We start from the raw sequence: 8455 nt of genomic DNA, 5'->3' as shown, positions 1-8455 counted from the left end.
TTATCTTAAATTAAAATTTTCTACTGTTTCAGCTTGTGTACAGTTATTCAATCCACTACGTAAGAATTTAGTGAATACATTATTTCATTCACTACACATTTTCCTTCAATTCTAAGACATTGTATGAGAAAAGATTTTTGCAAATTGTTCTTCAATGATCTTCTTCCGTATATATGATATGAGGGAGCGATGTAAATGAGTGAATAAAACTGGTGTTCCTTTTTTCAACAACAAAATAGTATTTTTCTGCATTTCTCCTTTCTTTCGACTAATATATATGTTGTTACTTTTATACAATAGACTAAGTGTTTTTGTGTATCTATGATAGAACTCCATTTTGTTTATGGCCATCATCATGTGATTATGATGAAATTTCCTATTTCTTCTTTGCAGGAAAGCACACATTCCAATTCAGATTAATCAAATTGCGCACTATGTAGATAAATTTCAACTTTAAGTTTCCTCTTCAGTAATGACCTATTGATCATGAAAACCAAGATGTCTGATCACCTATAAATACACAAAATAAACAAATAAAATGTTATAAATGGAGAGAGAAACAGCAATAAAAGTTTATTTTGTCATGTTTAGTAACATTTTAAATATATTTCCTTTCTTACTTGCGAATGCTTTTGTCTATCATTGTCTATAGTTCTTATATTAGTTGATTTTGTGCATTTATCAATCTTTCAAGTTGAGGCAGTTTGTTCTTTATATTGTTTTATATATATGTGTTGAGCTGTTAAACCACCGTCTAAAGTTAGGGTAGGGTTGAGTGCTATAACCCCGTTTTTTATTACATGCATTAGTTTTTATGGATTTTTAACTTAAGCTGTCAGTTACTTTGAGTACTTAACTTTGTGTCTTTTCAATTAAGGGAAATGTATAAATTTCTTGCTTACTGTAAACCAACTTATTTTGCGAGCGATTTATTTTCACAAGCAATTTATTTTCGCATTTAGAAATATAACGTGCATATAAATCGTCGCCAATGTTTTTCATATGTATAATCTTTCCTTAATATTAAAATACATTAAGTAAACTTGTAAATTGCAAAAAATAAATAGCTGCGATGTAGACTAGAAAGTATAAAACGCAAAATAAAGTATTCTCGAAAAATTAGTTGGTTAACAGTAGTCCAGTCTGTGTTTGCAGGAAATTTACATCATTGGTTGTCTGGTGGAAAGTTGTCTTATTGGCAATCATGCCACATCGTATTTTTATATAGCCTTGCCATATTCCTATTGTGTCTGTCCAAAGTTCAGAGACTGTTTAGTCTGACACTAAAATCTAGTGGTAGTTGTTTTTGTTTCATACCGGTCATATTTATTTTTTGTAATTTGTTTTGTTATAAACTAGGCAATTAGTTTTACAGTTTGGATTGTTTCAATTTTTCATTTGAGGGTCTTTTATAGCTGCCTACTTTGACTATAGGGTATGGATTTTCTCATTATTGAAGGTCGTCACAGGCCTACAATTGCTTTCTCAAAGTCATGATCAATAGTTTTGATATTTAACATAATACCACATCTTTTGATTTTAAAGTAATCATGATAATCACCTTTCAAGTTCAATAACTTTTTTTAAAAATAAAAGTGGCCTTACCATTTATGTTTAGTTAAATTGCTTCTGCAAATTTTAAATTGCCTATCATTACTGCTGTTTATAATTTCTCTGTATCTTCTATAGTTCTTGTCCTATACATAAAAGAGTAAAAGTTATTATGGAATGACATCTTGCATCAATATTTTTTTTGCTGTTTAATGTACATGATGTATATTAATGTGTGTTTAATAAAAATCTGTACCATGAGTGCTTGATAAGCTTGTTGCCCTTTTAGCTGGTCTTTATGCTTTAAATGAATTTTAATGATCAACTAGAAAAACTATGAGCACTGCGCAAATAAGACCCCCCAGCCCCCTCCAAAAAAAAAAGGACATGCACACACAGTGGTATTCATTGACATAAAACATGAAGATAATTTGGCTCCATTTAGAGATATCTCAAGTGACTATAAGTTTAAAGCTGTGATTTTTTAACAAATACATTTCTAAAACCTTCCAAAGTTTGAAAATGGACAGATTTTAAATAACTTAAATTCCAACAACTAAAGTTCCTTAACTCTGCATCTTATACAAAAATATACATGATAAATGGGGGATGATACTCCCATATTATTCGAAGTTTTAAAGGAACATAACTGAAGAACGGTAAAAGTTTTACTACCAAAATTTGAAATTGATCTGATTTTGTGGTAAAAAGCATTGTTTTAAAGTTTAATAAATTTGGTTGAGGTAAACTCAAGTTAGAGGCTGGAAACGAAAAATTTATCATTTTTCCATTTTTAAAGAACATAACTCTAGAATAGCATGTATAGTAAAAGAGACACTACCAAAATTCAAACTTAATCTGTATTTTGTGGTGATAAGCATTGTGTATAAGTTTCATAACATTTGGTTGAGACAAACTAAAGTTTAGAGAACGGGAAACCAAAAATTCAGCATTTTTTCCCATTTGTAAGGGGAATAACTCTAGTACAGTAACACTGACATCACCAAAATTCAAAAAGTGTTAAACTTAATGACCCCTCCAGTATGGGTCATGAAAATGAAAAGGGAGTTTATGCAAGATATAAAAACGATTCACCAAAGTTTTATAACCAAGGCCAGTACTATGTTCATTCCTGACCTGGTTACTCATCTTGCTAGGTTGGGGAACTAGCTGGTAGCTTTTATATGAATACATGTCAACGTAACACAGATTCAAAGTTCAATATATAATGTTTATTAAATCAGCATTCAGTATAGTTTTATCAATCACAATAATCACAATAATCACATAAGTTCATGAGACATATTAAAACAGCATGTCTAATATCAATTCAATAAAACTGTCTAAATCCAAGTCTAAAACACAAGTGTCCAATACGTGACTATAAGGCAAGTGTCCCAAACTGCATGGTCAACTAATATATATTGTTTTTCATTATTCAATTTTACACATTAATACTCAATATCTAATTTACATAATAATGCTATTTTATCTATTTTCCCAAATATCAAGTCTTTGTGACATAACCTAAAATCTTAAAAAGTAAGAAATCCCTTTTGTATATATAGCACTTCTCTAATCCTTAAGTCTCTATTGTCATTTAGGCCTCAGGGGATTACATAATAATTTGCTTTACACTTATCTAAAATTGTGAAGATTTATATTAACTATTTATCAAGTAAATTATTTCTTAAGCTAGTGCTAAATATCTTAACTAATACTGAATTATAACAATTATTCAAATTCCACATTTTAACATTCTTGCATCTAAATATACTGGTTATACCCTTCCCTTCGTCGCCAAGATTGCTCCTGCAATCTTCAATTAAAATACAAAATGCATCATAAAAAAAAAATATTATATACATATTATATACAATGTAGCAACAATTGAATTGCTGTTTCTGTCAAAGAAATATTACAATATATTGCGAAACAATTCAATCACTGATTCCTGTCAATAAGATATTACAATATATACCCAAAAAAAAAATTATGGTGAAAACATTAATTAATTCACTGATTCCTGTAATAAAACATTACTAAATATATATATATATACATGTACATGTTCCTGGATGGGGAATGGTCAAGTTTAGATTGTCCATATCAGGGAAGTTTTCAGAAGTTCACTAATATTGACAAGTCCAACTCTCACATAATTAATGACAATGAGCTCATTGCATACTTCATGAAGTATTTCTAGGTGCATAAAGGGGCATAAAAATAGCAATATATACAATACAGCTGAAATATAAGATTATCAATGTTTTATCCATATCGGTCATCAGCTACAAATTACAAATATTAGTAATCATATCATAAATATTATTCATATAAAATAAATTAGTTTATGCCTTACACATCAGTATGTAATATATCAAAGAATTATCTGATTAATATAACTGAAACACAAAACAATATCAATAATATATCATAAGCAAAACATAGCAATAAGCAATAATAACTGTTTTTGTATTAATTACATATTCAATACATAAATATAGGCAATATATTTGTTCTTGAGCGCAATCGTCATATTCCATGCTAACACCATTTTGGGGGGAAACACATAATTGAAAGTTTTTACGGATTAATTTTCACATATTTCTGGTTCAATTTTAACTTTAACATCTCATTGTATCTTACTCTTCATCACTATGTCAATATATATATCACAAATCTCTGCTAATTAGTTCCTATAATATTAAATAAATTGTCTTTCATTAAGTTTAAATGCACTATTTGGTCACTTCTATGGTCCACCATTTCTTCATTTTGTGGGTTCACCATTGGTAGGTCACATCTATGGGTCCACCATACATCTATGGGTCCACCAATTCTTTATCTGTGTGTCCACCATTTCTGCATTTTATGGGTCCACCATTGGTCCTTTACTTCATCAATGTAAGTGCAACCAATATTATAATCATACATGACACCAATTAACCCTTATCTCTTATTATATTTAATTCATTTGAATTGGGGAATTTTTTTTTATTTATCTCTTAAATATTCATTAGAATACCACAATTTCAGGCCAATATTACCTATTTATAAATATTAAAATAAATAACATACTACATGTAAGAATTTCTAATTGTCTTCCCTTTATATTCTATCTTAATTTCCTATACTTTCTCTTCTTATTTCTAATTTATATATTTAGCAACTGTACGCCAGTTTATTTTGTACTTCCTAATTAGGTACTCTTTAAATATTTGTTTGTATTCCACTAAAAATATTTAAGTTATAATAAAAAAAGACAACAGCTCAAAAATTGTGATGCCTATATACAATGTATGTATAGGGACCACTTGATAGTTCTATTTGTATCATTGATAAAGTACATTTTGTATAATCTGAAGTAAAATTGGTTTAAAAGTACATCAGTAGATGTGCCGTCTACCTGCAATATATAAGGATCTAATAGTAAGAACTACTAATGTAATGAATACATTTGTCCAGCAGGATTAAATTAACAGACACTATAACTTCTGAATATTGTGTACTTTAACCAGAAATTCAGAACAAAAATAACATTTTTCAACGATACAAAAGAATATTGTCACAATGCAATTTATGTATGCTTATAATACTGCTTGAATATCTTAAGTTATAACATCCTTTTTTTTTTTTATTTCTATACTTAGTTTCTTAGTCCAGTTTAAATTTAATATTTTGTACGCAGCCTTTTCATTTTTGTACATTAACTAGCAATCATTTTATATAATCTGAATTAAAATTGGTTTTTTAAACCGTACATCAGTAGTTGTGCCGTCAGCCTGCCATATTTAAGGATCTTATAGTTATAACTACCAATGAATACATTTGTCCAGCAGGAATTAACTGACAGACACAGTATAACTACTGATATGGTTGTACTGTAACCCGTAATTTAGAACAAAATAACCCCTTTTCAATAACACAAAAGAGTAAGCATTCGTCTCATTGCATTGACTCATTTTCATTTAAGGTTAAACAAAATACTTATTCCTTTTTATTTTATTTTTTTTACTTAATCTAGCAGAATATAAATATCTGTACAAAGTATATCCATTTTAATTTATACTCTCTGTATTATTAAAGGGTACATTTCATTTACTTATACATATTTTTTTCAAAATCTATGTGCTTTATAAGCTTTAAGAAAGTCAATCCAAAAATGTTATACTATCATTCACATTCTTAAGAACTGATGATAATTGATTTTTCTATATCTAACTTTATGTCTATAATTACCTAATTTCAAATGGATAATATTTTCCAAAAAGGGGGGGGGGCTATTATCATGTTTTCCGTAAGGGGGGCTATCAGAGCTAAGGAGGGATCAGGATGAACTGAGATAGACATTTTGAGTCTTTTTAGAGGGAAAATCCTATTAAAAGATCTTGACAACTTTAATTACAAAATAAAGTAAAATTTAAAGATTTGGTGTCATATAAGATCATAAATAAAAGGTTGACTCACCTCTGCATACTCAGGAAAATTCACTGTTTCCTATATGGAGATATGCTGACTCTTGTCTTGGTTTCAGGTTCGCATCCTACATGTATCCCTCCTCAGTACCGGAAAGCTGGGTCACTCCGCCACGTATAACCAAGGCCAGTACTATGTTCATTCCTGACCTGGTTACTCATCTTGCTAGGTTGGGGGAACTAGCTGGTAGCTTTTATATGAATACATGTCAACGTAATACAGATTCAAACAGACTATCCAAATCCCAATAGTACAATGACATATATCAGAATTTTGAAAATTGAAAGGAAAATTATCGTGATTATGTTATATATTGTACAAAAATAATTCACCAAGTTTCATGAAAATTGCTCAAAGAATTATTAATAGTATACTGGAAAAATCACCTCTTTTATGAATAAAATCCCTTACTTTAAATTGCAAATTTAAAATCTTTAAAAATTAAAAAGGAGCTTAATTATATCAATAGATAATTCATCAAAGTTTTATGAAAATTTTATGATTAATGTATTCTAATTCCAAGACTATCTAAGACATGGTTTGTTGAATTAAAAAAGTTGGAATGAAGTACCTGCTAGAATTCAGGAGAATTAGCAAATCAGGCTATCTTCTAGATTATCAGACAATTGACTGTAGAAAAGGAATTTTCTTTTTCTTATTTAGCTATTTGTTATCTCTGTCCTTAATATCTACTGAACTAAGCCAATTTTTTCACATATTTTTTTTGTCTTTTCTCTCTTGTTATTTAACATAACAAAAAAAAAGAAGAGAAACTGACAATGCCAAGGCAAAACATAAGATGCAAAAAAGAAAAACAAAACAAAACACTAAGCAACACCAACATCACCAAAAAACTAGTGTTGAATTCATGTGCTCAGTCAGTCAGTGAGAGTAGGCAGATCATGACCCACTATATTTATGCTTAAAAACCTAGGATCATAGAGTCATGAGAGTAGTAAACATATTTTGTAAATACTTGATTAAAATGTTGTCATAAATAGCATAGACACCTCTTAGTTTTGAGAACCACATGTGTTAATTGTGCGAGTATAATCATGATAATCATGCACCAGATTGACTTTTAAAAGCCTATATATTGCAATTTTCTGAAAATATTGCATGCATTTATTAATATGACCAATTTTAAGAAATGCACAAACATGACAAAGATGCAAGATGATTTATATAATTGTAATTTCAGGAATTTAAAGTTAAGGCTTTTAACCCCACTGCATTTTGCACTTTTCCCAAGTCAGGAGCCAGAACTTGGCAGAAGTTATGGCCTTTGTGACCGTTGTATGATTTTTATTTTAGTTTCTTTTTTTTATATTGAGTTTAGTATGACGTCCATTATCACTCAACTAGTATACATTTTTGTTTAATGGCAAGCTAAAGCATGCCTCACAGGCACGGATCCAGGGGGGTCAGAGTGTTGGAACCCCCCCTTTTTTTGGACGATCAATGCATTTGAATGGGGACATGTAGTTGGAACCCCCCCCCCCCCATTTGAACCCCTCCTTTAAATGGCTGAATCCACCCCAGCCTCAGGTTGTGGGATTTTCTCATTGCATTGAAGACCCATTGGTGACCTTTGGCTGTTATCTGCTCTTTGGTCAGGTTGTTATCTCTTTGACACATTCCCCATCTCCATTTTCAATTTTATTTTCAGTTCTATTATAAAAGTTAGACTTCTTGTTGATTTGGGTTCACATTTCGGCTTCGTCGGAGGAAAGCGTGCCGTCCCAGAAATAAAATAGCCTTGCAAGACGTCATAATTGTTTTCACCAACATCAACATTGTAAAGATTGTCGCACTGTGGAAGAAACGAGTTTGGCGTGCTGACAGGTTAGTATGTGTGCATACCAAAATTTAAATTTTCTAAGCCTTCTTTTTGAATATTTTGTCCATTTCTTGGTAAAATACTGTCAGACCTCGAGTGCTGTTGTTTTACAAAAATGATCAAGTAACGTAGGGGAAAGAAACTAACTTAAAAGACCAAAATAAGCCACAACTAATGGGAGTCTCATCACGGATCCCGCTTAGTTACTAATTTTTTTTTTAGATTCCCGCATCCCGCTTACACTATGTAAGTAAGCAATTCTGATATTTTTGCAATTTCCCGTGTCCCGCTAAACTTCATTTCCCGTTTTCACGGCACAATAAGGGACCGTTCAATATTTATCAGAAGGATGGGCCGGTGCATTCTTAATATTGTTTCATTAAAAAAGTTATTGCCCATCCTTTTACATTCTGAAAAAAAGTCCTTGCCCATCTAAAAAAATCTATAAAAAAAAGTCCTTGCCCCTCTAAAACTCTAAGACAATCAAAAATGATTTAGGTTCTTTTTCTATTTTTAAGTTTTTAGATTTTTATGTCTTGGACTTAATACAAAATTTTAAATGTTCTAGTTAATTCTATATGTATA

At 30.3% G+C, this 8455-nt stretch overlaps 1 long non-coding RNA gene across 1 annotated transcript; it reads right to left on the bottom strand.

The window, feature by feature from the left end:
- Positions 1–316: 316 nt before the first annotated feature.
- LOC139497164 (uncharacterized) lies at positions 317–7994 on the bottom strand. Its single transcript, XR_011657699.1, has 3 exons — positions 7894–7994; positions 1606–1697; positions 317–510 (listed from the first exon to the last, which is right to left on the bottom strand). It is a non-coding gene; the product is annotated as an uncharacterized lncRNA (long non-coding RNA).
- Between the last annotated feature and the right edge of the window lie 461 nt (positions 7995–8455).

Source organism: Mytilus edulis, chromosome 12 (genome assembly GCF_963676685.1).
Source record: "Mytilus edulis chromosome 12, xbMytEdul2.2, whole genome shotgun sequence".
Taxonomy (NCBI): Eukaryota; Metazoa; Mollusca; class Bivalvia; order Mytilida; family Mytilidae; genus Mytilus; species Mytilus edulis.
Note: the sequence above shows the minus strand (reverse complement) of the source record. Positions and strands in the feature narration are given on the sequence as shown.